Source organism: Rhea pennata, chromosome 2, assembly GCF_028389875.1.
Source record: "Rhea pennata isolate bPtePen1 chromosome 2, bPtePen1.pri, whole genome shotgun sequence".
In the NCBI taxonomy this organism is placed as follows: Eukaryota; Metazoa; Chordata; class Aves; order Rheiformes; family Rheidae; genus Rhea; species Rhea pennata.
The window spans coordinates 113,610,798-113,622,464 of record NC_084664.1 but is presented as its reverse complement, the minus strand read 5'-3'; positions in this window follow the sequence as shown (position 1 = coordinate 113,622,464).

The following is an 11,667-nucleotide window of genomic DNA, read 5'->3' as shown; positions in this document are numbered from 1 at the left end:
TACAAGCGAAGGGGAAGGAGGAGGCATCTGGCAGCAAGGAGCAAAAAAGCAGGAAAGAATGTGCATGCGGTGGGGGAGTATTTTACTCTGCTCCATGGAGTAGCCTTGCCCTGGTCCATTTGTTGTGCAATTTAAAACTGCCTGTCAGAACGTTATCTGTGGCAATACACAGGCTGAGTCTGAGAATCAGGAAGCCACATCCAGCTTCCATGATGTCATTCTCCACCAGGAGAACTATATTTTTAGCCTGATTTCCTAAGAAAATGAATCTTACATGAGTTTTGCAATCTGTTTGTACACCCTCTATCTGTCTTATGTCAGTCTCTTCCTAATAACTTTGTAATGCAATTCACCAATACCAGACAGATTTGACAGAAGGGCACAGGACTCAAAGTTGTTTTATAGAATCAGTAAGGTTGGAAGGGACCTCTGGAGATCATCTAGTCCAACCTCCCTGCTCAGCAGGGTCACCTAGAGCATGTTACACAGGATTGCATCCAGGCGGGCCTTGAAGATCTCCAGAGAAGGAGACTCCACAACCTCTCTGGGCAACCTGGTCCAGTGCTCCATCACTCTGACAGTGAAGAAATTCCCCCTCATGTTCAGGCGGAACTTCCTGTGCTTCAATTTCTGCCCATTGCCTCTTGTCCTGTCACACGGGACAACTGAAAAGAGTTTGTCCCCATCCCCTTGACACCCTCCCTTTGGGTACGTGTACATATTGATAAGATCCCCCCTCAGTCTTCTCTTCCCCAGGCTGAAGAGGCCCAGCTCTCGCAACCATTCCTCATAGGGCAGGTGCTCCAGCCCTCTGATCATCTTTGTAGCCTTACACTGGACTCTCTCCAGTAGCTCCATGTCTCTCTTGTCCTGGGGAGCCCAGAACTGGATGCAGTACTCGAGATGAGGCCTCCCCAGGGCTGAGTAGAGGGACAGGATCACCTCCCTGTTTCATTCTCAAACACTTGATTGAAACATTAGTATCCGCAGAGAGACGAGACCCAGAGGTGTATCCACTCCTCGAGGCAACGCAGACAGATCTCAGCTTTTTTTCATCTTTACAGTGGCCAACTGACCAGCGCTCACGTGTACCCTAGCTGGTCAGCTGGCACACGTCTAAGTCCAAGCCAGCCACAGCTTCTGCTGCCAAAAAGTCTTAGGGGCATGGAAGGACACTTGGGAGAGTTATGTGTATTGCAATCATGGAAGGCATGGGGAATGTGAGAGGAGGCATGGGGTAAAATGGCATGTTCATGAAGTTGTGAAGAAGAAACAGGATGATTCACTGAGGGTCATATAGGAGATGGCACACAAGTCTATGTTAAACCAGTCCCAGCCCTTACAGAACAATTTAGCCATTGAAGGCTCCTGGACCCAGGGGAAGTCTTGCATACATCTAGCTGAATCCAGAGAGCAGTACTGATACACCAAGAGCAAAACGGAGCACACTTCATGACATTCTCTTTCTTTCTTCGTGGGTAGGATATCAGACATAGACAAGAGCAATGGAGATAAACCAGATGATGCATAAATTCATAGATCTTATTTTAAAAAGATTAAAGAAATAAGGCTTTTGGCTTTACAAAAGAAATGATTCAAAGGAACCTTAGGGATGGAAATAGGAATAAGAAGGGATCAGAGACATGTCAATAGCAGAGGTGATTGCATTCCCAATAATAAAACAAGAGGCTCTGATTTAATCTATGGAATCACCAGACACAAAAGGAATTCAAATGGAATTTTTCTGCCTGCAGAGCAGTAGATTGAGCGTGTAGAATAAATTGCTGAGCAAGAAGAGCATAAGCATTTTGAAAAAGGTGTGGTATGCAAGTATGTGCTAAAAAAGTACCGTGGAATTTATCTAGAAAATAAAAGAGAGGCATGCTTCATTAGAAAGGGCTCCTAGTTTCCTTCTGTCCTAAAATGTCTCTCGTTTGCTATTAGCAACTCAGCAGGGGTTGTATGATACAATTACTCATTAGGTAAAGGAATTTCAAACCTTTGCCCTAAGAGGACCCTAAACTTGTCACTCAGACTCAATCTTGCATCCTTTTCATGAGCTTGAGCAGTCCTTACATGAAGATCATAGAGCCGGGCTTTATTTTTGTGTTGTTTGTGAGCATTCAGAGTTTGAAATCAAGAGTTTTCTTCTAGTTCTATATGCTGTGCTATATAATACAGCTCTTTGTACACACACAGTCCTCCTGCCACATAAAGGCTAAGACAGACTAATTCTATTTGTGTAAGCTCATTTCCCTTGTGAGATATATTAGCTACAGCCTCTTGTTTTCTAATAAAATCACTAACTGTGACTTCAATAGCCATATTTTATACTCTTGGTAGAGAGAAAGATGCAGACCATAAAGTTACAGAGCTTTGTGGCCATGTCGCCACTGATGATTAATCTTCTATATTGTCATACTGTTGTTGCTGCAACTTTTATGGTTTAAGGGTACAAGAAAGGTACTACTTTTTATTAGATCGATTGACTTAATTGGAAAAATGGGCAAATATTTTACATTTGTGTCCTTTTTTCAACTCTGTCTGCTGGACTAATAAAAGATACTTCCTCCCTCCGCAAATCTTGATTTCTGATTAAATCTCTACAGACTAAATACAGCACTGACTTACAACACTTTCAACATTATTCCTGTGTGTCACTCTTCAATAACTAATGAATAGAAATATCAAGTTAATGTACATCAAAGGTCTTTAGAATAAAATCTTCAAATTAAACAGGAACATATGTAGCTCACATATCTATATTTGAATAAAGAATATGGAAAAACTAACAAAGTGTACTATTTCAAGCCAATCTGTTTTCCTCAGAAAACTTTGCTGAGCAAGACACTGAAATGTTAAACTTTGTTGCTCTTTCCATTTCTGTTGCTTAAGGAATTTTCTACAATACTGTTGAATGTGAGTTGGGCAAACAGCAGCTTCTTAGTATGTTTTTTATAAATGACTTTGATTCTCTTCTGTTATATCAGAGATTTAATATTTCTTTTGACACCGTAAGGGTTGTTTTTGCAAGGACTGCCTAGGACAGCAGCCAAAGCTGTCTTGCTCACTTCCGTTCTCACATATAGAACAAAATCTAATGGATACGAAAAAGTTATGACATATCTTAGTTGGATAATGAGGAACTAGCAAAATTCCACAGAATTCTCAAAAAGAGACTGAAAAGAGGAAGCAATGTTATCCAGAAATAACACCATTTAGTTTGTGAACAAATCAAAGAGCATCTCTCAGGTTTCTCTGAAGCCACTTCATGGGCTCAGGTGCTCCTACAGGGCATATTCTTCAAGCCAAGTTTTTCCTTGAGGCTTGTGTGTGGGAGTCTCTTTGTTTTCCCCAGTGGAAATACCACCCAAACTATCAAAGGACTGAACTTATTGCCTTCGATTTTTCAGGGATTCTTCAATGGGCAAGGGAGCTATTTTCCCTAAGAAAGTAAGTGGATTATCTGTCAGCAAGTGAGCCATCCCCTTGCAGAACACAAGCTCTTTTACAACAGGAGCCGCTTTGTGAAATCCTATCATTATAAATGATTTTCACTGAAATCTCCAACTAAGTAAATACCCAGACAGCTGACTGATAATGTTCTTTACTCAATATATCAAAACACAAGCCTGAGTCTGGAGGATAGGTACTTTTCTCCCTTAAATACTTTCTTCTGTATAACTGGTTACAGAGGTGTTATAATTTATTATAACTCCCTCATGACTTCCTTACAAGATTACTCTAGTTAGAGATATATACTGAAAAACTGAAAGTCAGATTTTCCTCTTTAGAAAAGAGGTTCAGAAGTTTTCTGCCAAAATGCACTATCTCCGCGGTCTAGGTACATAGAAAAAAAAAAGCACATTTAGAAAATACACTGAAGAAAACAGTCAAACTGGTGGCCATAAGAGTTATACTGGAATTACAGAAAATATGAGAAAGAACAGAAATACCCTTACTTCAGGCAGTGTATAGGTAGTGTAATTTCTTCTGTCCTAACCAACCTGAAAGAAGCTAAAATTCAGTAGGAGTTGGGTATACTGAACAGTTATTGCTGCATTATGGCAAAGCTGAACAGGCTTACATTTTGCAAATACTCCGGGTTGCTGGAATGACATACCTACCATAAAGAAACTAGACAGAAAGGTGAATGCTTCTGTTGTTCTCCAATCTAGACTTGGTATGTTACCAGACAGGAAGAGGCATTTACTTTTAATTGGCTCTTACTAGTGGTATAAATCCTCTAGTTCTTACTCAAATTTGTCATGCATGGTGCTTTGCTTGCCTAGGATTAAATAAAAACAAAATTCATCCTGTGCCAAGTGCTTTAGATAAACAGAAAACACCCACCTTATTGTGATCATATCTCCTTACTCGGCATTGCTATGCAGCCCTTGTCATCTACTAGCATCATGGTGCAAGCATTTATAGGCAGGACATAGGGGAAAATATGTTGTCCAATTAAAGAAAAAAAAAACAGCTAGGCAAGAAAGATGTGTTTACCTGTATAATGACATCTGGTCAAAACTCATCTCTTGTGGAAACAGACTGCTCCTGCATGGGTGGATGTACATTATGGTCTCTCATCCTATGGCTGATACTACTGGCAGCCCAATACCATTCAACACCACATTAATCCTTTGACTCAAAGGGTTTAATAAAGACTAAAAAAAGTTTGATAACTTAAAAGCACTCATACCAAACCTGAGGTTTCTCCAGGGAAGTCTCCCTCCCCAGATAGCACTATCTATGCCATGCAGACAGGATCAGCACAGCTTCCTCTGGCTTGGAAGTATTAGCTGCAGCTCTCAGCAAAGAAGTGAATCACCCCAACAGTTCTCTGCCAGTGAAACTGGAAGATGATTTATAAAGAACATTTGAGAAACTTCTGATTGCCTAGGTTATGAGGATGTCTTGCAAAATCTGCATTGGCAAACATAGCCACATAACTGGATTCCTAGTATAATTGCCTCCAGTTGCATATGCAAATGCAGTTTTTGTAAACTCACAAAATGGAAGCTATCTGTCATCATATTCCTTTCACTTTAGTACCAATTTCTTGGCTACTTGGAACACAATGAATAAGAAATGCAAGAGCAAGACCTTAGAGGACCAGCTGATAAACAAGAAATAGACAGATTACATGCTAAGGATATAGACTTGGTATTTCTGGCAAATGACTGCATCTAAGTGGACTGTTCACATGATATGGATAAATGCTGTGAGTTGTTGACAAAATTATTTTTCCCGTCTTCTCCATGACATGAAAAATCCCTTTTCTATTTTTGCAGTAAGTCTAAATACTAAGGCTTATGCTCAGCAGCTAACGCCATATAATTGCAAGCAAACGTTACAAACATAAGTTGAGTGAAGTTTACATGGTGATTTTATTTATGAAAAGAAACTTCTTTAAGTACACCTAATAGAGTGAATGCAACTACTCAGCTGCTCCCAGATGGAAGAATTGTTGATATTTCTTCTTAACATTTACCAATGTTGAAATAAGTAGATTATGAGGCTTTATTCTCTGAACTGCTCCCTGCTCTGACAACAGTTATAAATCAAGATGCATGAAGGATCAATGAACACTTTACATGACTAAATAATCCTAAATAATATTTGTTGAATTGCCAGAAGCACATTCTTTTGATGGGTTACACTGGTGAGGATTCACCTAGTACAGGGCACAAACCCTGATGATAAACCATGATTGGCTGTTCATGGCCTTTAGGAGAAGATAAAGCAGTTTGTTGAAGCGTCTTCTGTCAAAATGTCTCTACATTTATTTCTCTGAACAAAAAAGAAATTCTGTCTATTAGCTCTGAGGCTAGGACAGGAGAAACTCTTCTTTTAGCTGAAGGGAATGGAAAGAGAACTTTCACAAGCACACTAAAAAGAAGGAGCAAATGAGGTACCTAACTTCCATTTCTACTTCTATTGCTCAAGAAAACGAAGTGGCTTTTGGACACAGTCTAACATTAAAGCAACTAACATTTTCTAATATTATTATATGTCACAGGGCATGATTTTTATTAATTTTTTTTCAGTAGCTCTTCCATTCTGAATTTCATGTATGTACATTTCTTTAGATCTTAAATCTGTTCCCATATATGTGAACTGAAGCCTGACCTAAAATGCTACTATATTTGTCACATCTAGTAAGAACAGAGAGGCTAGACAGGATTTTACTAGTGGTAAGTCCTTTGTTAACAGTGACATGCAAAGTGAAGTATGGAGCCTGTTCTACTTACTTAAGTGATGACATCTCTCCTGTGAACCCAGCATTTACTTACCCATGCAGCTACTTTAACATAAGCATTTTAAATAGATGAGGAATTTTTTTTCTCTCATGAATGTTCATGTATATATTATACAGAAACAATAGCTCTGATCTCCTTGAGGTCTCAAATCATATTCTCAAGTCTCAAGCTCTCAAGTTCTCAAGTCTCAAGTTCTACCATAAGACTGACTGACACTGAAAGTGCATCTTTCGCTTATTATCTTAATTTCATCACATTGCACTTTATGTCCCAGATGAGATTATAATTTGTCTGATAGCACCTTACGTAAGATGAGCAATGCACACAGTCTAGATATGCCTATATTCCATGAGAAGGGTAGCATCACTTCAGATTCCTGCTTACTGTGCTCCTTTAGAAAGCAGAATAACAAAGTTTTCTGAAAAACTCTCAGTTTGGGATTTTTCAGCTTGATGTGTCCTGTTCTGTTCAGCCAGGCAGGATAGAAAGATAATCCTCCCTAGACTGAAGAAATATAAAATACACTGCAGTTACTGTATTTCCATTTTGGAAAAGTTCATCTGGTTTAACCTCCTGTGTATGGAAACATGCACCTGCCCCCAGTATTTCAGCCAAAGATTAATGGAATAATGATGCTGCCTTCACTATTAATAGAATGAGTCCAGGCTGATTAGTCAAGCTTAACCTACTTGTTTTGACAAGGTCTTCAAGTTTACTTCTGTTTAAATAAGAATAGAAAGCTCTTCACTGATGTTTATTAAGTATGAAACCATATTTTTCTGTAAAATGTGGAAAGAAATGAATAGTTCAAAGATGTCAAACAAATATTTCAAAGAATACTTTGCTGAAGTAAGTGACACCTGTCTTGTTTGTTTCCTCAAATTTAGTGAAAATAGCTAGTCCATGAAACATCAGGAAGAGATCCAGCATTAAATTCCTTTGTTAGGAGATGAGCAAGAAATATTTTGTGCATTTACTGGTCAAAAGAATGGGTATAATTTCCTTATAAACAATGGTATAAGCATCATTTAATGGAAAGCGCTACTTTATTGTCAGGAAACTATAAATTTCTGTGTAGTAAATAATAGGTGTTGCTTGATCTTGAAGAAAGGAAACCTAAATTCTGAATTTTATTTTAGGTAAGATGCACACAAGGTATTTGATAATTTCAAGCTCTTTCGTCTATTGAATTAAATATACTGGCTAGATACTTTGTTCTCCATCAGATTTCCCAAGAAGAAAGCTTCCCTCCTCCTTTAGACAGTGACAGCTAAGGACACAATTAAGTCCAGGGAGGAATCTCACTGACGCAAGTCAGGACAGGAGGCCTTTTATCTGATAATGCAGAACAGTAACTTGTGGAACGACAGTTCACCCTGAAGCTGTGGCTCTTAAACTAAAACTACAGACGAGTTCCTATGCAGTTTCTACAACTGTTCCTTTTCATCACCCAGTTAGTGAAAGTTTTTGAGTATCACAACACATCATATCATGCCATGCCTGTCTTAATGTGCATCAAAATACACCTTCTGGGCTCCTGGTCCCCTCATCATGCAGACTGATGACCCCTGTCAATGTCCAGTGAACAGGGTGAGATGGCTAGTTGATATGGAGATCTGATGGATCTAACGTCAATCTGAAAACTGAATGCAGAAATTGGAAGTGATAGCTTGCATATTGCCTGAGCATCCTCATCTGTAATGAAAACACTACATATTGATCTGAAAAGACACGTAACTCCATAATGATCTAATTCTCTTTCAACTACAGCTCTGAACTACCAGACTGAAGCTTATCTGTTCTGACTTGTAATAACAACCAGTCTGGTTGAGTGGCACCGAGGAGCACAGGGGACTTGCTTTCAGGTCTGGGACTTGAAGGGGGGCAGAGGAGCTGTCTGCATAGCTGACCACAGGCGACTCAGCTCCTAGGAGAAGCCTGCTGGAGGCAATTTCTAACATCTGGTTTGAGAAACAGCTGTGATTTGCTGATTTACATAATTGAGATGCCTCCCTGGAATGAAGTGTATCCAGGGAAAAATCAGCATCTAGGCAAGTAAGACAATCGGGAAAGATGTGGTATTATGATATATGGAAGTCAGGGTTTCCATCTCTCTATCTGTGTGCTAGACATCTTTCTTGGGTGCCTCATTTTTTCATAGGAGATTTACGATGGGCAGTGTCAGTACTGCAGCCTCGTGGGATCACTCTAGGGAAGTTAGTAGCTTATGACTAATCCTGTGTCTCTAGTCATGGGATTTGAGCTGACAGACATGCATCCATCTCTCTGTCAGTGCAGAATCCTTGCCTGGGATTCTGTTTTCTAGTCCTTTGTCTTCAGAAACAAAGATTTCCCTTTGGACTCTATTCCAGTCAAAAAATGCCAGGATATTTTCCCTTACGTTTAGGCTAGTTTTTCGCTACTTTGATCTCTCTGCCCTGTCCTGCGCAGTTCTGCACCGTATTGGACAGTTCTGCCAAGCCCAATGGCGTTGTTCCAGCATTTCACTCTACACTCTTCCGTCAAATGCTCCACTTCTCTGGTAAAGCCTTTCCTTGAAAAAGGCTGTTCCCCTAGCCCTCAATCAATACATATTTTTGAACGGACTCTGTGTGAAAGCTTTTTATATGTATTTCTGATAAACGCTTTTCCAGTCCTAAATGTTTTTTTGAGTAGTGGGAGAAATAGGAAAGACAGAGGAAGCAATAATCAGGAGAAAGGGAAAAAAATGATACTAGAAATATTTTACATTCCCCAAAATGCATGAAATTGTACCTATCATTTCACAATTAAAAGTGGGATTCATCTGTCTTTCCCCAGAGCATTTTGAAATGACAGGCATAGTTTTTGCAGTTTGGAAAATGTTAAGGCGTACAGCAAAGTCAGCCTCTCTGAATTTTTTTACTAAGATAATTTGCCTGTGACAGCTTATTTCCTACTAAAAATCAAACATCATACTTCTAATGGTCTTGCATATCTGATATGCATATCTGATAGACACGGAAACTGGCTTTCAATCATATGTGCCAAAGACATATATTTTAAGGAAATGGAACAGTTATAAATAATATAATTGAAAACAAATACAAACAAAGAAAAACTCACAAACAAGCGAGGAAAAAATTCCCTGTCTTATGAAAGCAGGTTATTTTCTTAGCCGCAGGTAAATTTTCCAGAACAGTCATCTCTCTCAAACACACATAGCCCTGCTATCTGATCAGCTACAGCATTTTAAGTTCATGTACACATACTTGGTGCTTCATGTTTTCCATTGCTCACTCATGCAAGCATATCCAAGAGCCATGAATGTGGTTGCCAGTGCAAGAGGCTGAGTGAGACATGCAGTTCTCTGTCCTACATGGTGTAATAAGCCCCACAAGTAATTTCAGGTTACTCACCTTCACCTTCTGTTTGGCCAAGGCATGTAGCAGAAGACAATCCTGGCTACATCTCTACTAAGCACCTGCTAATTCACAGGTCAAGCTCATGCTCAAGCCTGAATGCCAGATTGTCCACACTGCCTGCATGAGTGCTCCAGCTCCGGTTAATGACCAAAGCAAGCTGGTAGGCTCACAACTAGAAAAATTCAGGAACATGGGAGAAAATGGCCCTCTCCTCCAGACGGTGTAGAAACAAGCTTTTGGAGCCACACAACTCAGGAAATAAAAGTCCAAATTTTGGCATGACTAACAAAGACAGAAAAGATCTAGCCAAGGAGACCTAGGCCCTGAAAAGGAAATTTTGGGTAGTTAGCACATCTGAAAAACAGTCCCTTTGTCATCATGCCTAATTAACCAAGTTCCTCCCTAGCTTAATAAACCTTCATTGAGAAAATTGACCCTAATCCTTATACATTATAAAATTTTTGATCTCGCTTATGGGAATTTTGAATTGCCAGGTAGAGTATAATTTTATCTCAAATTACTTTTGCCTCATAGAGTCCTGAGCATTTATATTTAAAGGATGGAAAGTGCCAAAGACAAATCTGCTCACAAACATACAAAACTATTATATGCAACTCTCACTGCTTCTGACTATGCATAAAGATAATAATGTCGCAAAAAGAGGTTGTCTAGATGTTTGTGTTATTAAAAATTGCAAAAAAAGTGAAATATTCCTCATTCATCCACTAACTTTCTTAAATATCTTATTATTTAAATGGAGATATTTAAATGCCAACCACATAAATCCTACCATATAAACCACACTGTCCTATTACAGTGTTGACTTATTTTATATGCAAATATGCATCTATTTATCATTGATCAAATATTATTTCATAAACAAGGATCGAAAAGTTACAGCTTAGTATTCAGCAAAAAGCTTAATGTTTAAACTAGGGTCACCTCAGGGTTATGAAGGACATGGACATTTTAAACTGATAATTTGGGGAAAGTGCACATTTAACTGCTCCCACTATTCTGTTATGTGTTGGGGCTAAAACTAAGAGCTGTCATTCTGAAATTTGCAGAAGCTCTGGCTTAAAACTACAGAAAAATATTACTGCTATGAACTGGATCCTTGGGGTTACACCAGCTGTGCTTCTGGCCCTAAACATATGGGGTTTTTTTCTCTTCTAAAATCTAGCCAATACACATGTAAACTATGTGGGCTGATCTCAGTTTTGTTTCAGGAAATGGACACACTGTGGTGAAATAGTTTTTTTCCAGTGCTTTAATTCTGCAGGGGCCTAATCCATGATAAATCTCTCTCCTATAAGTAACTTTCAACACTTTTACTTTTAACAGACTTTTTATAGAGAAAGCTGAGAAGAATATATCCTGAAGATGTATTTAGCTAATTGAGTGTTCACACATTTAATTCCTGTGAAGTCCTTACCAGGCCTTTCTGAACAGCTCTATTAGTCACCATATAGATATATGTACTTACTGCAAGCCAAGCTGCATTCTTCTTATATTCCTTTTGACTCCAACATATACTATAGATTGATTTGAAGTCCCATCTGCGCATAGTGAAGAAGTCAACAGGAGCATTTTCCAGTAACTCTGATGGACTTTGGTGGGCCGAAGCCCAGGACAAGAGTATAGTATTTAAAGCCAGGAAAAACTGAATGAGATCATCTGGTCCGATCTCTGGTTAAATACAAGACATGTAAGTTTTTCCTAAATATGCCAGTACTGACGTAACATTGCATAGGAGACTAACAAGTGTGTGCCACAGAGAGGGGAAACAGGCGCCTTCATCGCTGCGTGGTACCCAGCCTCCTGGGACCTGATTAGGTGAGCTATTCCCAGGTGATTCCAGCAAAAACACTCTTCTGTTCAGCCCAGAAAGGAAAATAAAATCAGAATAGCTTAAGGTGCTTGTCACCAAATCTAGGGGAGCATTTCTTCCAGACCCCTGAGAAGGCTGCTGTGCATCCAAGAAGGTTATCTGCTACCTG